Source organism: Leptodactylus fuscus, chromosome 5, assembly GCF_031893055.1.
Source record: "Leptodactylus fuscus isolate aLepFus1 chromosome 5, aLepFus1.hap2, whole genome shotgun sequence".
Taxonomy (NCBI): domain Eukaryota; kingdom Metazoa; phylum Chordata; class Amphibia; order Anura; family Leptodactylidae; genus Leptodactylus; species Leptodactylus fuscus.
The window spans coordinates 28,686,981-28,710,404 of NC_134269.1; the positions used below are offsets into that span (position 1 = coordinate 28,686,981).

Below are 23,424 nucleotides of genomic sequence, written 5' to 3' on the forward strand. Positions count from 1 at the left end.
AAAACATCTGGGATCTGGAAACCCCCTTTAAGCTGGATATACTCCCTCCATAGTTGCCTACTGTCTGATCATTCAGCCTATAGCTACTACCCCCGACTCCTCCATATACACGTAAAAGTTTTGGCCTGCACTCGTGTGTTCTCAATGGGGAGAGGGGAACACGTCGCTGCAGACACCTCTTGAGGCGGCTTTTCTCCCCTAAGAATAAAAGTATTGGGCATGTTATAATCAATATGGCCAATCCTTCCTTCCCCTTACATTTGCCACCAGGGGAGAGTTGGGACGCCGCTATACCCGTGAGATAGTTGGCCAGACTAGGGGGGGCCTAATGGCCTAAATGAATGGGGGTAATTGGGCGGTTTTATGTTTTTGTAGGTGGTTACATTCTATATTTTAGTGTTCTTTTTCGGTCTACGGCCAGAGATGTGCGTGCCATGTGATGTCAGATTGAGGAGTGGGCTAGTATTTTATTACATAGTGCGGTGCAGGTAGGCACGGACATGGCAGGTGCGCCAGCTACTAAACACATGTTCCTTTAGTCTCAGCATGGTGTCGGGGATGACAGCAGACAAGGTGAAGCAATTGTGGTGCTGCAGATGTTCTCATGCTGGCTGCCTGGGAGGAAGGGGTGGCGATGTGCTGCAGGGAGGGGCGGATGCTGCTCTGCAGGCGGGGAGGGGACCAGTTATCTCCCTGGTGATGCTGAGGATTAGCCGTCACCATCGTTACGGGAGTCAGGAACAGCAGATGATGCTGACACTGTCTATACGGCCCGGGAACCTACGGTAACACGATGGGAGGTGGTGGAGAGGGAGGGAGGGGGTGTTTGACAGGCCCTGGGGAGGGAGGAGGGCAATGAGGATGGGTGCATGCAAAGTGCGAGAGGAGTCAGGGTGTGTAGAAGGGGTAATATGGGGGAGGAGGAGGAATTGTGACTGTGCATCTTGTGACTGCGTAACAGGGAGCTGGGCCTGGTCATTGTGTACGTATTTATAGGTGTGTATAGAACTGCACGCTGGTGTCTTTATACCGTACCTATAGCACATAATGCATGCTTATATCTATATTACACCATATTTTATCATCACCACTGTATTTATTATATGTCTGTGCTATATCCATGTGCCTGTGCACCGTGTCCACGCACTTGTCTGTGCAGCGGAGGACACATGTGTACAGCTGGAGCTCTTATTCATCCTATGTCATGCTATGGGACTGATCCCGTCTGCCCTGTCATTCAGGGATTTGCCGTCGCTGCTGGTTATAGCCGTCTGTGTCGCTGGGTATTTGCCTCAGAGGACAGATTAGTCATTCTCTGGTGCTGAACAGAAATGTCTTTATGTGTCCTGTGTGATGGAGACAAAGGGTAGAGGGTCAGCAAGGAGCGCCCGTGCAGGAATGGCACATGCATGCCAGAGCATGAGGGACGCCTTGTAACTTTCAAGCGTCTTACTGGAAAGACAAAGTGGCACAGAAGGCGGACTAATGGCTACGGAAAGATGGCTAATGTTTAATTTGTTTACATTCTGGCGGCACACGAGGGGGTAGAGGGGACATGCAGAGGTATACGGTGGCCCTTGTATACAGGAGACTGCTGTTGTTGGTATTCTTGTACAGTCATATATCATGTGTATAGCAATGCCTTGTATAAGATACTGTACATTCTATATACTGTATGTGTATAACTATACTAGACATTGCGCATGCGTAGAATGTTTACATAAAAAGTTGTCACTTTGCAAATATATAGCACTTATTGCGTTATTTATTTTTTATTGTAGTTAATGTACAATGTCTCTCTTTTATGATAAAAATGAAACATAAGAATATATAATATATATAAACAACAATAAAAACACAGACAGCAATATAACAACAATATATATAAATATATGTATAAAGCCAATGTACAGTCATAACAAGCTCATAAATAATAAATAAAACACCACCATGAGCATATAAACAGCTGCTCCAGCCATTCGCACCTGACACATCTATATATATCAAAAACATATAAATAATGCAAAAGTAATAAGCCCTTATTCAAGAAAACTAAATCCCAGTAAAAGTAAAGTCTGATCCCCATCATCATCGTTGTCCTTCGCCGGTGTCCAATGCACCAGGCTTATTAGTCCAAATAACTTGTGATATACTCCAGAGCTGCACTCACTATTCTGCTGGTGCAGTCACTGTGTACATACATTACATTACTTATCCTGTATTATACTCCCGAGCTGCACTCACTATTCCGCTGGTACAGTCACTATGTACATACATTACATTACTTATCCTGAGTTATATCCTGTATTATACTCCAGAGCTGTGCTCACTATTCCGCTGGTGCAGTCACTGTGTACATAAATTACATTACTTATCCTGTACTGCCCCTGAGTTATATCCTGTATTATACTCCAGAGCTGCGCTCACTATTCTGCTGGTGCAGTCACTGTGTACATACATTACATTACTTATCCTGTACTGATCCTGAGTTATATCCTGTATTATACTCCAGAGCTGCACTCACTATTCTGCTGGTACAGTCACTGTGTACATACATTACATTACTTATCCTGTACTGATCCTGAGTTACATCCTGTATTATACTCCAGAGCTGCGCTCACTATTCTGCTGGTGCAGTCACTGTGTACATAAATTACATTACTTATCCTGTACTGACCCTGAGTTACATCCTGTATTATACTCCAGAGCTGCCCTCACTATTCTGCTGGTACAGTCACTATGTACATACATTACATTACTTATCCTGAGTTATATCCTGTATTATACTCCAGAGCTGCACTCACTATTCTGCTAGTACAGTCACTGTGTACATACATTACATTACTTATCCTGTACTGATCCTGAGTTACATCCTGTATTATACTCCAGAGCTGCACTCACTATTCTGGTGGTACAGTCACTGTGTACATAAATTACATTACTTATCCTGTACTGCCCCTGAGTTATATCCTGTATTATACTCCAGAGCTGCGCTCACTATTCTGCTGGTGCAGTCACTGTGTACATACATTACATTACTTATCCTGTACTGATCCTGAGTTATATCCTGTATTATACTCCAGAGCTGCACTCACTATTCTGCTGGTACAGTCACTGTGTACATACATTACATTACTTATCCTGTACTGATCCTGAGTTACATCCTGTATTATACTCCAGAGCTGCGCTCACTATTCTGCTGGTGCAGTCACTGTGTACATAAATTACATTACTTATCCTGTACTGACCCTGAGTTACATCCTGTATTATACTCCAGAGCTGCCCTCACTATTCTGCTGGTACAGTCACTATGTACATACATTACATTACTTATCCTGAGTTATATCCTGTATTATACTCCAGAGCTGCACTCACTATTCTGCTAGTACAGTCACTGTGTACATACATTACATTACTTATCCTGTACTGATCCTGAGTTACATCCTGTATTATACTCCAGAGCTGCACTCACTATTCTGGTGGTACAGTCACTGTGTACATAAATTACATTACTTATCCTGTACTGACCCTGAGTTATATCCTGTATTATACTCCAGAGCTGCGTTCACTATTCTGGTGGTACAGTCACTGTGTACATACATTACATTACTTATCCTGTACTGATCCTGAGTTATATCCTATATTATACTCCAGAGCTGCACTCACTATTCTGCTGGTACAGTCACTGTGTACATACATTACATTACTTATCCTGTACTGATCCTGAGTTACATCCTGTATTATACTCCAGAGCTGCGCTCACTATTCTGCTGGTACAGTCACTGTGTACATAAATTACATTACTTATCCTGTACTGACCCTGAGTTATATCCTGTATTATACTCCAGAGCTGCGTTCACTATTCTGGTGGTACAGTCACTGTGTACATACATTACATTACTGATCATGAGTTACATCCTGTATTATACTCCAGAGCTGCGCTCACTATTCTGCTGGTACAGTCACTATGTACATACATTACATTACTTATCCTGTACTGATCCTGAGTTACATCCTGTATTATACCCCAGAGCTGCGCTCACTATTCTGCTGGTACAGTCACTATGTACATACATTACTTGTCTTGTACTGATTCTGTGTTATAGCCTGTAACTTTATTGTATATTTATTAACCACTGGAGTCCTGGGCTATTTCCCCTCCCCCGACCTCTTCTTGCCCTGCTGTATATTTACTGTGTGGTTTGGAAGTATTTCCTGTAAGCTGCCATCAAATACCCACACCGAGTCATTCCCAATTACCCTCTGGGGTCACGTATGATTGACAGCCACCTTCCTGCAAAGGAAAATGAAAATTCCTTTGCTGGTCATTTAACCACTTAGATGCCACGGTCAATACTGATTGTACCTTATATGTAATGTAAACAAAGGGAGGGAGGTGTAACTTGTCATAATGCCTTCTAGTCATATCCTAGCTAGAACTGCCTCTGCATATTATATGTACAGGCAATAATGCACTGGGACACACACTGGAGTATATGTATGTTAAATAAAAACCACAATAACATATATACATTTTGTATCATGTAAATCAAACACTAACTTAAAGAGGACACTAGGTCTGAAAAGCCCAATGACATGCGTGAACTGATCAGCGCTGTTTTGTTTGTCCAAATCTGTTTAGCTATTCCAAAGATATAAGTCCTTTTAGTGTTGATACATATTAGTGTATACTAGCCAAGTGGGCAGTAACACTACAGCACACAGAGACCCCGCCCCAGAGGAACCACAGTGTTACCCCCCTCCACTTAACTAGTAGACCTGAATTTGCATCATGAATATAATTGTTTTATATCAATTCTGACCTCCCGCATTAGCAAAGGGAGAGTAATAAAATTTTATCAAAGATGTGTGACATTGTCGTGTTTCATGATATTAGTATGTACAAGATGGCATGAGGCTTACATGGCTAGCATGTTCTACCAAGTTTATCACACATCATGCATTATTTTGCTAAATTTGCCAAATTTTTTGCTCAGGAAATATATATATACCCGACAACATTATTATACACTAGTCTCTGCCCGTGACTTCGTCTGCATGTTGTTGGCGTCGATGATCCGTTTATATTAAGCAAATTGCTGCCATCGATGGTTTGCCTGCTCTGGCATTTCGGCAGCTCTTAAGATGTAGTGCTGCTGAACTTGTTCCTCACACCGTGCCTGTGATTGTTCCAGCATCTTAGCAGCTCGCTGGGATAACATATAATGAGCGTGTTATTGGCATCGATGATCCACCTGCTCCGGCATTTCGGCAGCTGTGAAGCTGACCTGTAGTTGAACTTGTTCCTCGCGGTGTGCCCGTGATTGTTCCAGCATCTCAGCAACTCACTGGGACGCCACGTAATGAGTGGGTTGTTGGTGCCGATGATCCCCCTCAGCTCTGCTTGAGGAGAGCTCTGTGACTTCTGGCTTCCTTCATAGCTCTCGTTTTTTTTAGAATTTTGCAACAAATTACATTTTCTTTTTCCCGGCATGTTTAAAAGTAACAGACTGCCAATTTGGATTAAAGGTGTTTTCCCATCCAGTGTGTCAGCACTGCCTAAAGCAGATCAGATAATATGCAGATGAAGTACACAATCCACTGAGGGTTAGCTGAGTGTTTACATAGAGAGATAACCCTGGCTTTATCAAAAGCTGAGATAAGAGCAGTGTAATATAGTATGTGAACATAAATTCATAACAGTTGTGAAGCCATGTCATTTGCTAGGTTAAAAAGTAGCCTGTGTGTTAATCGAGGTTACAGTCTATCTATGTGCCAAATCTCATTCAAATCCGTTCAGCCTTCCATTTGACTTTTTTTTTTTTGTACTGCAACTGCAGATACCAAGGCAAGGAAATGACCCATATATTGTGAAATTAGTCAGACTTAGGGTCTTGTAAGCAGCTGTACCACTGCGTTATAGGAGTGTACATATCAACCGCTTGTCAACTCTCTCCAATGGCAACCAAAAGAATCGTGATGTTAGCTCCAGTAAAGACTGTGACTCCGTGCAAGATAAGTTATGGGAAGTTTCTCCACCTTGTATATAGATGATATCCATACAAGAGCTGTGGTCATGGGGAGTTTCCCCTTTTGCGGAGGCTGTGATCAGGAGAATATAATGATTGTCGGGCTAGGAGAGGTGAGGAAACATAAAAAACACTGTTACTTACGTCTTCTGAGCTCCGGAAGGCTTCAGGTCTCTTTGGTGACGTCATATGGGTCGGGCCTGTGCCATTATGCAATGCAACGCAGGCCCAGATCATGTTACGTCAGGTCCATCATTGAAGATAGCTGACATTAGCAGTGAGTGCGCCGGAGCCCAAGAGAGGTAAGTAACAGTGGGTTTTTTTGTGTTTGTATTCCCCCCTGGGTCTCTGATCATTATACTCTGGGGTCTGAAGAGACCCCAGAATATAATAATTGTTAATGAGTGGTCCACAATGGGGCATAATACTGTGTGCAGGGGCCACTATGGGGCATAATACTGTGTGCAGGGGCCACTATGGGGCATAATACTGTGTGCAGGGGTCACTATGGGGCATAATACTGTGTGCAGGGGCCACTAATGGACATAATATTGTGTGTAGGGGCCACTAAGGGACATAATACTGTGTGCAGGGGCCACTATGTGGGATAATACTGTGTGCAGGGGCCACTATGTGGGATAATACTGTGTGCAGGGGCCACTATGGGGGATAATACTGTGTGCAGGGGCCACTATGGGGCACAATACTGTGTGCAGGGGCCACTATGGGGCACAATACTGTGTGCAGGGGCCACTATGGGGCATAATACTGTGTGCAGGGGCCACTATGGGGCATAATACTGTGTGCAGGGGCCACTATGGGACATAATACTGTGTGCAGGGGCCACTATGGGGAATAATACTGTGTGCAAGGGCCACTATGGGGCACAATACTGTGTGCAGGGGCCACTATGGGGCATAATACTGTGTGCAGGGGCCACTATGGGGCATAATACTGTGTGCAGGGGCCACTATGGGGCATAATACTGTGTGCAGGGGCCACTATGGGGCATAATACTGTGTGCAGGGGCCACTATGGGACATAATACTGTGTGCAGGGGCCACTATGGGGAATAATACTGTGTGCAGGGGCCACTATGGGACATAATACTATGTGCAAGGGCCACTATGGGGCACAATACTGTGTGCAGGGGCCACTATGGGGCATAATACTGTGTGCAGAGGCCACTATGGGGCATAATACTGTGTGCAGGGGCCACTATGGGGCATAATACTGTGTGCAGGGGCCACTATGGGGCATAATACTGTGTGCAGGGGCCACTATGGGGCATAATACTGTGTGCAGGGGCCACTATGGGGCATAATACTGTGTGCAGGGGCCACTATGGGACATAATACTGTGTGTAGGGGCCACTATGGGGAATAATACTGTGTGCAAGGGCCACTATGGGGCACAATACTGTGTGCAGGGGCCACTATGGGGCATAATACTGTGTGCAGGGGCCACTATGGGGCATAATACTGTGTGCAGGGGCCACTATGGGGCATAATACTGTGTGCAGGGGCCACTATGGGGCATAATACTGTGTGCAGGGGTCACTATGGGGCATAATACTGTGTGCAGGGGCCACTAATGGACATAATATTGTGTGCAGGGGCCACTAATGGACATAATACTGTGTGCAGGGGCCACTATGGGGCACAATACTGTGTGCAGGGGCCACTATGGGGCATAATACTGTGTGCAGGGGCCACTATGGGACATAATACTGTGTGCAGGGGCCACTATGGGACATAATACTGTGTGCAAGGGCCACTATGGGGCACAATACTGTGTGCAGGGGCCACTATGGGGCATAATACTGTGTGCAGGGGCCACTATGGGGCATAATACTGTGTGCACGGGCCACTATGGGGCATAATACTGTGTGCAGGGGCCACGATGGGACATAATACTGTGTGCAGGGGCCACTATGGGGAATAATACTGTGTGCAGGGGCCACTATGGGGAATAATACTGTGTGCAGGGGCCACTATGGGACATAATACTGTGTGCAAGGGCCACTATGGGGCACAATACTGTGTGCAGGGGCCACTATGGGGCATAATACTGTGTGCAGGGGCCACTATGGGGCATAATACTGTGTGCAGGGGCCACTATGGGGCATAATACTGTGTGCAGGGGCCACTATGGGGCATAATACTGTGTGCACGGGCCACTATGGGGCATAATACTGTGTGCAGGGGGCACTATGGGGCAGAAATGCGGGGCCACTAATGTGTGCAGGAATGCGGTTTGTGCGTGTGTGTGTGGGGGGGAACAGGGGATTTGAGTTTGTTGGGGTCAGGGTGAGGCTCCATGTCAAATGTCCACCTTGGGGCCCAGCCATTCCTAGTTACGCCACTGATCAGATCTTACATCCCCTCTGATCAACAGCCCGAAGTGGTCATAGTGATTGGGTGAGCACTGCTTTCTCCTCCAGGCCGGTGTCATCACATTCATATATCACATAGCCATGTTCCAGCTCAATCCCACTCAAATGAATGTCGCGAGTGCTGCAGCCTCATCAAACAGCTCAGTGGTAGGGGTTTCGGGTGTTGGATCTCCACCTGATATTGATGTCCTATTCTAAGTCCCTAGGAGCTGGAATGTTCCATTTTTTATGTAAAGTGAGATTGTATTTCAGATTACACATTTTACATTGCCAGTAATAACAACAGAGGCCCCATGAAAGTCTAATAATTCACCGTTAGAAATAAAGAATAATAATCAATGTCTGATGGTGCCAGTATCAGGCGGGCCCCCTGTAACTTCACAAAAACTTGCATTGCTCAGAATAGGCATATTCCGGCGGTGTCCATAATAAAGATATTTAACACCTACTCGCGTAATCCAGTCTCAGCAGTGTGGAAGGTCCTGACCCACTGAGCTGACTCTTTGTATCCTGGGTAGGGCAGGAGGTTCCTCGCCCTTTGCTGGAATTCACTGCTCATCATTCCAGACTGCATTGAACAAGACACGAGAAAAACATCCTTAGAACTGAACTGGTGCCCAGTGACAAAAATTCTCCATATTTTTTAAAGGGTACGATCACCATTATATTCTGATATACCATTGTGACAAGTCAAGATTAACATTGATAAATGAGGTAGGTACAGTAAGCTGAGACCCCCATTATTCTTCTCCCACAGGCTCAGGCCTGTTTGACTTACACGACAGTAATAATTCCCATCTTCATTAGGTACCATTAGTGAGCTAAAAAGAGTCAGAATGGTTCCGATTCCGAAATATCTCTTAGCCCTTAAGTCTGGTTTGGGCTTTAAGGATGCACTCAATTTTTACTTTCTTTTTCCATTGATATACTCATATGAGGGCTTGTTTTTTGTGTGACGAGCTCTAATTTTAGATGGCAAGATTATTATGTAAATATTATGTTTTGTTTAGCTTTTTTTAAAAAAAAAATTTGAGCACTGCAGAAAAAGAAACTGCAATTCCAACATTATATTTTGGATTCCGTTTTTATGACATTTAGACAGTGGTAAAAGACACATCATAAATTGTTCCAAAGGATCATTACGATTATAAAAATTCCAAATGAATATTTATTTTTCAAGCACTATTAACTCCATGGTGCTGGACACTATTATATTAATTCCATGGTGCTGTATATTATTATATTAATCCATGATGGTGTACATTATTATATTAATTCCATGCAAAAAGTGAAAAAACTCCAGCTTGCTGATATAAATAAAATATAACTTTTACTAGAAAATGATTAAAATCTTTTACATAAATATGGTTCCATATATATTTATGTAAAAGATTTTAATCATTTTCTAGTAAAAGTTATATTTTATTTATATCAGCAAGCTGGAGTTTTTTCACTTTTTGCATACAATTCAAGCCCCGTCTGATGGTCCGGGAGCCTCTCCATGCAGCTGATCTCTGCTCAAAGTATGTATAATTTTTAGTGTGGTTTAAGAGCAATGTAGTGTGTTTTTTGTATAACAATATTAATTCCATGGTGCTGTACATAATTATATTCATTCCATGGTGCTGTACATTATTATATGCATTCCATGGTGCTGTACATTATTATATTCATTCCATGGTGCTGTACATTATTATATTAATTCCATGGTGCTGTACATTATTATATTCATTCCATGGTGCTGTACATTATTATACTAATTCCATGGTGCTGTACATTATTATATTAATTCCATGGTGCTGTACATTATTATATGAATTCCATGGTGCTTTACATTATTATATGCATTCCATGGTGCTGTACATTATTATATTCATTCCATGGTGCTGGACATTATTATATGCATTCCATGGTGCTGTACATTATTATATTAATTCCATGGTGCTGTACATTATTATATGAATTCCATGGTGCTTTACATTATTATATGAATTCCATGGTGCTTTACATTATTATATTAATTCCATGGTGCTGTACATTATTATATTAACTCCATGGTGCTATACATTATTATACTAATTCCATGGTGCTGTACATTATTATATTAATTCCACGGTGCTGTACATTATTATATTAATTCCATGGTGCTGTACATTATTATACTAATTCCATGGTGCTGTACATTATTATATTAACTCCATGGTGCTGTACATTATTATACTAATTCCATGGTGCTGTACATTATTATATTAATTCCATGGTGCTTTACATTATTATATGAATTCCATGGTGCTTTACATTATTATATGAATTCCATGGTGCTGTACATTATTATATTAACTCCATGGTGCTGTACATTATTATACTAATTCCATGGTGCTGTACATTATTATATTAATTCCACGGTGCTGTACATTATTATATTAATTCCATGGTGCTGTACATTATTATATTAATTCCATGGTGCTGTACATTATTATATTAATTCCATGGTGCTGTACATTATTATATTAATTCCACGGTGCTGTACATTATTATATTAATTCCATGGTGCTGTACATTATTATATTAATTCCATGGTGCTGTACATTATTATATTAATTCCATGGTGCTGTACATTATTATATTCATTCCATGGTGCTGTACATTATTATACTAATTCCATGGTGCTGTACATTATTATATTAATTCCATGGTGCTGTACATTATTATATGAATTCCATGGTGCTTTACATTATTATATGCATTCCATGGTGCTGTACATTATTATATTCATTCCATGGTGCTGGACATTATTATATGCATTCCATGGTGCTGTACATTATTATATTCATTCCATGGTGCTGTACATTATTATACTAATTCCATGGTGCTGTACATTATTATATTAATTCCATGGTGCTGTACATTATTATATGAATTCCATGGTGCTTTACATTATTATATGCATTCCATGGTGCTGTACATTATTATATTCATTCCATGGTGCTGGACATTATTATATGCATTCCATGGTGCTGTACATTATTATATTAATTCCATGGTGCTGTACATTATTATATGAATTCCATGGTGCTTTACATTATTATATGAATTCCATGGTGCTTTACATTATTATATGAATTCCATGGTGCTGTACATTATTATATTAACTCCATGGTGCTATACATTATTATACTAATTCCATGGTGCTGTACATTATTATATTAATTCCACGGTGCTGTACATTATTATATTAATTCCATGGCGCTGTACATTATTATATTAATTCCATGGTGCTGTACATTATTATACTAATTCCATGGTGCTGTACATTATTATATTAACTCAATGGTGCTGTACATTATTATACTAATTCCATGGTGCTGTACATTATTATATTAATTCCATGGTGCTTTACATTATTATATGAATTCCATGGTGCTTTACATTATTATATGAATTCCATGGTGCTGTACATTATTATATTAACTCCATGGTGCTGTACATTATTATACTAATTCCATGGTGCTGTACATTATTATATTAATTCCACGGTGCTGTACATTATTATATTAATTCCATGGTGCTGTACATTATTATATTAATTCCATGGTGCTGTACATTATTATATTAACTCCATGGTGCTGTACATTATTATACTAATTCCATGGTGCTGTACATTATTATATTAATTCCACGGTGCTGTACATTATTATATTAATTCCATGGCGCTGTACATTATTATATTAATTCCATGGTGCTGTACATTATTATACTTGGCTTCAGGTACCATCTTTATGCTGATGACACCCAATTATACACATCTTCCCGTGACATCACCCCTGCACTCATTCAGAACACCAGTGACTGTCTCTCTGCTGTCTCTAATATCATGTCCTCGCTCTATCTGAAACTAAATCTCTCTAAGACTGAACTACTACTGTTTCCACCATCTAACAGATCTGTCCCTGATATATCCATTGCAGTCTCAGGCCTTACTATAACTCCTAGGCAGCATGCCCGCTGCCTTGGGGTCATATTTGACGCAGACCTTTCCTTCACCCCTCATATTGAATCACTCGCACGTTCATGTCACCTCCACCTCAAAAACATCTCCAGAATACGCCCTTTCCTTACCAGAGATACACTAAAGACACTTATTGTCTCTCTGATTCATTCTCGCCTTGACTACTGTAATTCCTTACTAATCGGTCTTCCCCTCACTAAACTCTCTCCTCTACAATCTATTCTGAATGCAGCGGCCAGGCTCATCTATCAGGCTAGACGCTACAGCGATGCCTCCGGTCTGTGCCAGTCGCTACATTGGCTGCCTATTCATTATAGAATAAAATATAAAGTTATTACTCTCATCCACAAGGCTCTCCATAATGCCGCACCTCCCTACATTTCTTCCCTCATCTCTGTCTACCGCCCAACCCGTGCTCTCCGCTCACTCAATGACCTAACACTTACATCCTCTATTATCAGAACCTCCCATGCTCGTATACAAGACTTCTCCCGAGCTGCACCACTTCTCTGGAATGCTCTACCCCGGACAATCAGATTAACTCCCAACTTCTACAGTTTCAAACGCAAACTAAAGACGCATCTTTTCAGACAAGCCTATCACAATTCCTAATGCACAAAATTGTCTGAACACTGTATAAGCAATGCCGCCCCTGCTACCTCTTGTGTCACCCTCTCTACCTCATAGATTGTAAGCTCTTTTGAGCAGGGCCCTCAGTCCCATTGTGTGAAATGACGTTCTTTGTTATGTATGTCTGTATCTGAACCCTATAAATTGTACAGCGCTGCGGAATATGTTGGCGCTATATAAATAAAATGTATTATTATTATTATTATTATATTATACTAATTCCATGGTGCTGTACATTATTATATTAACTCCATGGTGCTGTACATTATTATACTAATTCCATGGTGCTGTACATTATTATACTAATGCCATGGTGCTGTACATTATTATATTAATTCCATGGTGCTGTACATTATTATATTAATTCCATGGCGCTGTACATTATTATATGAATTCCATGGTGCTTTACATTATTATATGAATTCCATGGTGCTGTACATTATTATATTAACTCCATGGTGCTGTACATTATTATACTAATTCCATGGTGCTGTACATTATTATATTAATTCCACGGTGCTGTACATTATTATATTAATTCCATGGCGCTGTACATTATTATATTAATTCCATGGTGCTGTACATTATTATATTAATTCCATGGTGCTGTACATTATTATATTAATTCCATGGTGCTGTACATTATTATATTAACTCCATGGTGCTGTACATTATTATACTAATTCCATGGTGCTGTACATTATTATATTAATTCCACGGTGCTGTACATTATTATATTAATTCCATGGCGCTGTACATTATTATATTAATTCCATGGTGCTGTACATTATTATATTAATTCCATGGTGCTGTACATTATTATATTAATTCCATGGTGCTGTACATTATTATATTAACTCCATGGTGCTGTACATTATTATACTAATTCCATGGTGCTGTACATTATTATATTAATTCCACGGTGCTGTACATTATTATATTAATTCCATGGCGCTGTACATTATTATATTAATTCTATGGTGCTGTACATTATTATATTAATTCCATGGTGCTGTACATTATTATATTAATTCCATGGTGCTGTACATTATTATATTAACTCCATGGTGCTGTACATTATTATACTAATTCCATGGTGCTGTACATTATTATATTAACTCCATGGTGCTGTACATTATTATATTAATTCCATGGCGCTGTACATTATTATATTAATTCCATGGTGCTCTGTACATTATTATATTAATTCCATGGTGCTGTACATTATTATATTAATTCCATGGTGCTGTACATTATTATATTAATTCCATGGTGCTGTACATTATTATATTCATTCCATGGTGCTGTACATTATTATATTAACTCCATGTTGCTGTACATTATTATTTTAATTCCATGGCGCTGTACATTATTATATTCATTCCATGGCGCTGTACATTATTATATTAATTCCATGGTGCTGTACATTATTATATTAATTCCATGGCGCTGTACATTTGAGAGTTTACATACAGTACATAAAACAAGTACAATACTAACAGGGACCAGCTGGTACAGTGGGATAGAGGGCAATGCCCACAAGGACATACAATCTGTGAGATACATACATCGGCCCTCACGGGAACACTGCACGCTGGCTCCGCTGGTCACATGCAGGTAGACGGGGGCGTCATCTATGCTGAGATTTCAGTTCCTCTGTGGAAATAACATTCCAAGATCATCGTAAAGGTCAGACATTAAGGACTCGACAATATTATTATTTTTTTGGTTTTTCCATCTTCATATTATAAAATGTTTTACTTTTTTTTAATTTTTCAGCAACATAACTGTGTTTTTTTGTGTGTTGAGTTCTATTTTTAGGTGGCACCATTTCAGGGTACACGTAATGTTTTACTTTTTGAATGTTTTTAGGAGGACTGCAGATTAATAAACTGCAATTGTGACATTATTTGTGGGATTCTATTTTCATGACATTCAGATTGTACTAAAAGCAATATCATCCATTATTTTTAAAGGATCATTACAATTATAGAAATTCCAAATTAAGATTGTGCGCATCGCTCCCTATGGTCGCTGCACGGGCTTCAGTGGTCACATGCTGCTGGTCAGGTATATCATTGCTGCAGAGGTTCCAGTTTCTCTACAGCAATGACCGCCAAGGCCAGTGACTAATTTGGACATTAGATGGCAATTTTTTTAAAAATGTACATGCAAAAAAAAATAAAAAATTTTATGAACTGACATACAAGGTGGGCAACTACTGTATATTTCTTGTTTACTTTTCTTATTAATTTCTAAGTTTAGTGATTACTGGTCAACTCCCCTGACATGTTTACTCAATGCATACTTGTACTTGTAGTGTCAATTCCTTTGTGATGTTCCTCTATTATTCCTCCTGGAAACGTATGAATCATTTGAGCAAACCGATAATGTGGCAATCCCATTAATCTTTTCAAAGGGACTCTACATGGTCTGACACTGTTAGCACTGATTGGTGATAATCCTCTATTATTCCTCCTGGAAAAGTATGAATTGAGTTAACTATTTACTTGGCGTTACCATTTGCTTTTCCAAAGGGACTGTCCATAGTCTGACACTGTCAACACTTATTGGATAGTTTAAGGCTGTGTAGAGACATGCCCTTAATTGGTAACATCCAGTTGTTAATTTATTCTTAAATATTCAGGAGGAATACAAGCGACTAGATATACAATACAATATAAGTGACTAGAGGCAAAAGGAGGATGTACGAAATATTAATGTCACTTTTCTGTTGAGGTGCCCATATTTTTGCACCGGTCAAATTTTGGTTTAATGCATATTTAATGCACATTTTCTGTTAGTACAATAAACCTCATTTCAATCCTGAAATATTACTGTGTCCATCAGTTATTAGATATATCAAACTGAAATGGCTGTTGCAAACACCAAAATATTTAGAACTAAAAATGATTAAGATTAATAGGGGTGCCCAAACTTTTTCATAGGACTGTAACAGAGGAACGGAACAAGGCGGAGCAATGTAGATGCTCTAGAATTTAGATTTCATGTGGAATACAATGTCAGGAGAGGAGACTGATCTACTTTAACTGGTGTCTATGCAAACAAAAAATTGTAATATAATTGGGCAAATTTTTAATTCTGTCCCAATCTTGGTCTGATCTCCCATGGTCATGTGGTTATGGAGGTCATGTGACTGAGACGCAAAACAGAAGGTGAGCAGGGAATAGACAAGGGGAGTGTACAAAAAAGAAATAATTTTTTTTCATTTTTATTTCACAAAGTGAATAAATTTTTTTGTTTTATTTTATTTGTTCTATTTTTATTTCACAAGGTGAGTATATTTTTTTGTTGTATTTTTTATGTCTATTTTGCTGGTAGCGGTGAGGAGGTACCAGAGGATCCTCAAACTATCAGAAAACCTCTGTGAAGGTTTTATTAAGTAATCTCATTCATGGACATTACACTCCTCCTCCCCCAACCTGTAAAAATTGACCCGTTCTCTGTACATTAAATTCCATTAGACAGGCACTTAGTAGCCCACAATTCCCCATAGGCGGACATGCGTCCCCAGGCACAGATTCATTGGCAGAGAGATAGACAGGAAGGAGACTTGTATGGAGATCTAGGAATTGTGGGAAGATAGAACACATCAATGGCCAAAATCTGGCCCATCCTTCTGTAAAATTCTGGGGAGAGATATTTTTTTTATTTTTGGTCATTTCAGTCTGTCTGATAATCTGTAATCCCATGGAGAGGCCACCAATATCAACAGCCCCATTAAATGCCCCATCCATTGTAGGAACAGAAGAATGGATTAAACAGTAAAACCGGTCCTTGTAATGATGGACAACAACAGATCCCAAGGGAACCCATTGATTATAATGGGGATTGGCTGGGTGTCCCTTGTTTTCTTCTTGGCATTGCCAGACGATAAAGTCTTGCTTTTCAGATGGACTCTGTGCCGGATGGACAGATGTGAAAATAGCCTGACTTCATGAGTGAAAAGTACATGTATGCAGCAAGTCATGTGCTGGACAATGGGGTTACCTAGTGATGCCCTATTAGGGGATATGGATGTTACAACCCCCGACTATAAGAATAAACAAGTCAGGTAGATCTCCAATGAAGGTCAGGCACTTACAGACAGTGGTGTAACTAAAGTCTTGTGGGCCTGGGTGCAATCTTTTGTCCACCTCATCCCTACAGTGAATTCTCAATAGTGATGTTATAAGGAGGTTAATCCACCTTAGTGTGGTTAGGGGAATCTGTGGATCTCCTTGGATTATGGGCCAGATGGAAGCTGCAATCTCAATACTGATACCAGTGCTTATGGGCCCCCTAAGACTCCTGGGCCCTGGTGCGACTGCACCCTCTGCACCCCCTCAAGTTACGCTCCTTCTTACAGAGATAAAAAAAATTCCAAAAAGTTTTGCAGATAGATTTACTATAGAGATGTTCACGTGATTCCAGAAGTCTATATAATATCATGTGTCATTATATTACAGGCATGGGCCAGCACGCTCTTTTATAAGCAGCCCATACCAGTAGCTTTAGTAAGATCTTGTGCACACAAGAGTGAAAAACTGACTTATGACTTTTTTTATTTTTTAATCATTTCCATCACACTTCCATTTTTGGAACAATGGATGTGAATGAAGACATTCACACGTCCGTTTCTTTGTTACTCTGTCACTTTGTAACTCTGGGTTAATATGAGTTTGTTTTTGTTGCCCAAGATTATTGTAAAAAATCCTACTCGGGAAAAGCAGCAAAAATATCACTAACACTCAACTTCCTTATCCTGTTTGACAGATTATCGCCGACGTCTACAATTCACCGCTTTTGTATAAATATTGTCTGAAGAAAAAAAAAATACAAAAAAAATTCTCAATGACAATACATTTTTTTTTAAATTATTTTTATTACCCAACATGGAATATTGGGTATGTTAGTAAATCAATGGCTTTGGAGCCACATAGGTCTCTTGGGTCCCCTGTTATGTAGATGGGGGCAATTTTGGGTGCTGTAATGGCAAAATGTCAAAATATTACTTGCCATGACATATCACTACAGGTTAAAGGGTTGGGTCATCACATTAGTGAGGCGGGGAGGGGCTGTTGTTCCCCATTCTGGATGGATTGACCCTTTTTGGTGGGACCACTGGAGATACCTGAGCCTTGTACATTGGCTGTCTCCAATGCTGAATTTAGATGATTGTTCATGGATACCCCAGTCCACCAGGACAGTAGATCATAGAGCGAGGTTGTATTATATTGTGTCATATTTATTCACTTCTCGATGCCCCAAAAATGTGATCATTGTGTTTCATTCACTTGTAAAGACATTGACATTTTTCTCTGCAGCGACCAGTTTTTTACAGAAGCGTCAACAAGAAGTGACGCCATATTGTTCTCATTTGTGTCAGAGGCTCGCTTGCAGATTCCATTGTGTATTCCTGGCAGAATGGAAGACACCTTGTGCACCGTCGTTGTGAACCATCCATAGACTTCTGTGTTAAAAAGAACAGACATGTTTCATGGTGGCCAGCTATTTAATAAAGCATAGTTGGCAATGGTCGTGTATAATGGTCGTCAATAAGTAGATACTAGAGATGAGCAAACACTATTCGAAACAGCCGTTTCGAATAGCACGCTCCCATAGGAATAAATGGCACGCAGACTTTGCCGGCGGACAACCGCTTAACCCCCCCATGTGCCGGCTATGTCCATTCATTTCTATGGGAGCGTGCTATTCGAAACAGCTGTTTCGAATAGTGTTCGCTCATCTCTACTAGATACCATATAGACCCTTCAGCAGTATCTCCAGCGCTCCTGCCAAACATACACCCCTATTGTGAATGCAGGACCTTACTCTACTGCTGAGATTGAAAACTTTGGATCACTGTTTTAGGCTAAGGCCCCGCATTACGGAAATGCAGCTTATTTTGTTGCGTTTTTTTGAGCCAAAGCCAGGAGTGGATTGAGCAGAAGGAAGACGCATAAGAACTTTCTATATATTTCTTTCCTTTTGTAGCCATTCTTGGAATTTGGCACAAAGATGGGGACGTGCCCACTTTTATAAACATATGAGACCCAAAGGGTAAGTATGTGGAAGCGATAAGTAAGCGTTATGTTGTGGGTTATAAGGCTCATACGTTATATTGGCCATGTCTGCCCCCAGAGATACAATGCGTCCCATTAGTCTATAGCTCTTTCATCATTCTCCTCATTCAAGGTTGTTTCCTCTCCTCCTCCCTCCTGTTATCTGTCATTTCTCCATCTCTCCGCTGACCTCTCCGCTTTCTCTTTCTCTCTTCCTTTCTCGCACTCTTCCATCTGTTGCACTTTCTCCGTCTCCATTTCCTTGACACCCTCGAAGCCTGTCATTCTTTCCCCCTTAATCTGGAGAGACACCCTTTTGCTCCTTGCGAATCCCCTCCCTGGACAGGACAGTTCTTTTGCAGACAGTTCACAGCTTGTGAGTACAGGGAGGGGCACTGAGAGACTGCCTGGATATCTGCACATACAGACCAGACCTTAGAAAGAGACTGCACCTGCAAGGGACATCAGACCGCTAGACTAAGGTGCACTGTCATGTCCTATGTGTGGGAGTCCGGGGAAGGAGGACACAAGGGAGCAGGGACAGGACTGGGGGTGGGTGTGAAGATATATACAATGGGGAGTGTATAGGAGGATATAATGCTGGATCATTGAGAGTGGGATATTGAGGATGAGTGGATCGTAGGGTGTTAATACTAATGCAACAAGCATGTGGGTGGTAATATAACTGTATGGTGCCAGAGCTGTGTGCTGTATGAGTGTTTGGGGTTAATGTACCCCTATGAGAGTGGGGGGGAGATACATTGACGACATCTACGAGAACGGAGCCATTACCAGCAATGAGAATGCTATTTTTATGCCTTTAGTCCTGTTTCTACTAAACATTATGTACGACTTCTATTTACTGGAGATTGGAAATTGTGACCTTATTCCCTATTAATTATTCATTTCTGATTTCCTGCCTATATCATTAACCCTTCTATTACCAGAGTTTGCAGCATTACAAATAAAAAAACAAGGTTCCCAGCCCATATGTCATGTAGGTTGCAATATATGCCATAATACCCGGAGATCTAGTGCAATAACCCGACAATTTTAACCCTTTTCATGGTCCCGTTCCATGCACAAAATCTTTGATATTACAAGTGATTGGTTTGTTGTATTTTACTTTTCATTTTGTTAATTTATTTGTGACTAAAAATTGCACAGATGGGTCGCGCTGATAGTTATGGAGGACATGAGACCTGCTGGGTGGGGCGGCCTGTGCTGAGCATTGATAAGGGGCAGAATGTGTTATGACCACGTGTAACCATCAGCATGCATGTACACATCCTCACCATACTGATTGTGTCCTCCTACTGGCAAAATACTGAAACTCTAATGCATGATATTGGAGTTTTTGCTTTATACATAATTATTGCACCAAATTTTTTTTGTTAAAATGCATTCTCTGCAGTATACAGTATATATATTATATAATAGGACGGTTCTCCGGTCTGTATATCAGTACATAGGACGCAGTCTCTGGTGTATATATATTATATAATACCACTGTTCTCCAGTCTGTATATCAGTATATAGGATGCAGTCTCCGGTGTATATATATATTATATAATAGGTCTGTTCTCCAGTCTGTATATCAGTATATAGGATGCAGTCTCCGGTGTTTATATATTATATAATAGGTCTGTTCTCAGGTCTGTATATCAGTGTATAGGACGCAGTCTCCAGTGTATATACAGTATATTATATAATAAGTCTGTTCTCCAGTCTGTATGTCAGTGTATAGGACTTAGTCTCTGGTGTATATATATATATATTATGTATAGCTGTCACCAACTAAGAGAAAGATGATACTCCACGGACTGTTATACCCCAAATCAGCCACCCCACCCCCATATAGTGGTCACCAACTAAGAGGAAGATGAGACTCCACGGACTGTTATACCCCAAATCAACCACCCCAACCCCCATACCCACCACTCACCCCCCCCAACTCCAATCCCCCCCACACACACTTTACTAGCTTTGGCAATGCCAAATATCTATTCGGACGTGCCAATAAAGCTTGTTTGATTTGATATAATAGGACTGTTCTCTGGTCTGTATATCAGTATATAGGACACAGTCTCTGGTGTATATATATTATATAATAAGTCTGTTTTCTGGTCTGTATATCAGTGTATAGGATGCAGTCTGTACTGTTTGTGTCTATAAATATATATATATATATATATATATATATATATATGCAGTATTGTGCAAAAGTTTTGGTTAGGTATGGAAAAATTACTGCCGAGTAAGAATGCTCTCTGAAATAGAAGGGTTAATAGTTTATTTGGTCAATTAAATGAAAAAAATGAAATGCATTAAGAAAAGAGAAATGTAAATCCCATGAATATTTGGAGTGACCTTTGCCCTTTGGAGGAGGAGCCCTGAAAGTGATGATACGGCCCCCACAGATATAGCCCTGATCTCAACATCATCCAGTCTATCTGGATATGATTATACTATAGGACTGTTCTCTGTACATCAGTGTATATGACACAGTCTCCATCAGTATACATGTATATTTATTTATTTATATATCAATTAATAATGTGAAATACCTATCTTCCCCTGTGGAGGCGCTGTAGGGGAATTGAACACTTGCTGCTACTGGTCGCTGGACCATCCTGCCATCAGTTTGCCTTTCCTTTTTCCAATAACATAGAACAGCACACTATCGTCATACCTATAAGTGTTTTGTATGTATAACTGTAGACTTCCTTGTATAGCGATGTGTTTGCCATACCACCATAATAATACGTATAATAATGTAGTACGCTGTTGTTCACACATAGGGCTTGTGTCTATGGTTACAACACATAATATCTCATGTCACCTCTTCAGTATGTTTGCAGATTTACTTTCCACGTTTCCCCCATTACACTGCTATCTCCTCATTGTCCTATATACTGTGAGAGGAAGTGGCGGAGTGTCCTGTATGGTCTGAGCCCTGGGAAGGGAAGTGAGTGTATGGGATAGGGAAGCCGAGCGAGACCGAGACATGGAAAAAGGACAAGAGGTCAGACAGATGCTCAGGTGCTGCGTACGCACTGCCGAGCGTCACTGTCCTCCTGGAACCGGTCATTCTCACTCTCTCATATACTCCATTATAACAATCCCATTATGGAATACTTGCCATGTCTTGCTATACTGGTGGTTTGTATATACAGGGCTGGAGGCCTAACCTGAAACCTTTTTGGCCCCAATGTATAATGTGTAACGGGGCCCCTACTTACCTTGTGCCATTTAGAATAGTGGTAGAAGGACCTTTGGGGCCCCTTCATGGTCCAGGGCCCAGTAACAACTCCTACATCTGCACCCTCTATAGCTACACCCCTGTACAGGACTATATTTACTGAGGTTACCATACCAAGAACTAGCACAAATAGAAATACTAACAGTATTAAGACATTTTTTGACATCTTGGGTTTGGATGTCATTCACTATGCCCAAAGTGGTTGCAGGGTCATGCACTAGAACCACTTGGTCCAAAGCACTTGGTTGTGCTATGTACAGTCCTATGAAAAAGTTTGGGCACCCCTATTAATCTTAATCATTTTTAGTTCTAAATATTTTGGTATTTGCAACAGCCATTTCAGTTTGATATATCTAATAACTGATGGACACAGTAATATTTCAGGATTGAAATGAGGTTTATTGTACTAACAGAAAATGTGCAATATGCATTAAACCAAAATTTGACCGGTGCAAAAGTATGGGCACCTCAACAGAAAAGTGACATTAATATTTAGTAGATCCTCCTTTTGCAAAGATAACAGCCTCTAGTCGCTTCCTGTAGCTTTTAATCAGTTCCTGGATCCTGGATAAAGGTATTTTGGACAAACAATTCAAGTTCAGTTAAGTTAGATGGTCGCCGAGCATGGACAGCCCGCTTCAAATCATCCCACAGATGTTCAATGATATTCAGGTCTGGGGACTGGGATGGCCATTCCAGAACATTGTACTTGTTCCTCTGCATGAATGCCTGAGGATTTGGAGCGGTGTTTTGGATCATTATCTTGCTGAAATATCCATCCCCGGCGTAACTTCAACTTCGTCACTGATTCTTGAACATTATTCTCAAGAATCTGCTGATACTGAGTGGAATCCATGCGACTCTCAACTTTAACAAGATTCCCGATGCCGGCATTGGCCACACAGCCCCAAAGCATGATGGAACCTCCACCAAATTTTACAGTGGGTAGCATGTGTTTTTCTTGGAATGCTGTTTCTTTTTGGACGCCATGCATAACGCCTTTTTTTTATAACCAAACAACTCAATTTTTGTTT

General features: G+C 40.5%; 1 protein-coding gene across 1 annotated transcript in view; it reads left to right on the plus strand.

The window, feature by feature from the left end:
• The first annotated feature begins 670 nt into the window (after window positions 1–670).
• DMTN (dematin actin binding protein) overlaps window positions 671–23,424 on the plus strand; it is a 39,773-nt gene continuing 17,019 nt past the window's right edge. Inside the window, exon 1 of the mRNA XM_075272688.1 lies at window positions 671–785. The gene's annotated coding sequence lies outside the window, so the exon portion shown is untranslated. The remainder of the gene's footprint in view (window positions 786–23,424) is intronic.